Genomic DNA, 586 nt, shown 5'->3' on the forward strand with positions numbered 1-586 from the left:
TGAAGACAGCAGAGTAGCGCTCTCGCTCAGCACAGTGGAGTGCAACGTTTTGTTAACTTTGTGGTTTGTTGTTTTGAGTCGTTTGGGACGCGGTAACACACGGCCCTCTCACAATATATTGCTTTGGAGATCTATCACTTTTGCCGCTCAGAAATGTACACGCAATCATGCTGCACGTATCAGAAGTTCCGCACTCCATATTTTTAAATGAAAAAATTGCGCAATACAATTTTGAATTCATTATTGAATTTTGTGCATAATGTGATTAATCGTGATTAATCGCAGATAAATCATGTGATTAATCGCGATTAAAAAATGTATCGTTGCCCAGCACTAATATAGGCTCTCTCTCTCTCTCTCTCTCTCTCTCTCTCTCTCTCTATATATATATATATATTATACTTGTAGTGATTATTTGTACACATATGTACAAGTATGAATTTTATCTAACATTACTTGTAATTATTTATTGGTATTGTACTTCCTACACTGTAAAAATAATTAAAATAGTTTTTACTAAATAATTTTGGCAGCTGTGGTTGCCAGAATAATTTTGTAAAAAATACAGAAAAACTGTAAACACATT

Source organism: Sinocyclocheilus grahami, unplaced genomic scaffold, assembly GCF_001515645.1.
Source record: "Sinocyclocheilus grahami isolate Dianchi unplaced genomic scaffold, SAMN03320097.WGS_v1.1 scaffold124.1, whole genome shotgun sequence".
In the NCBI taxonomy this organism is placed as follows: Eukaryota; Metazoa; Chordata; class Actinopteri; order Cypriniformes; family Cyprinidae; genus Sinocyclocheilus; species Sinocyclocheilus grahami.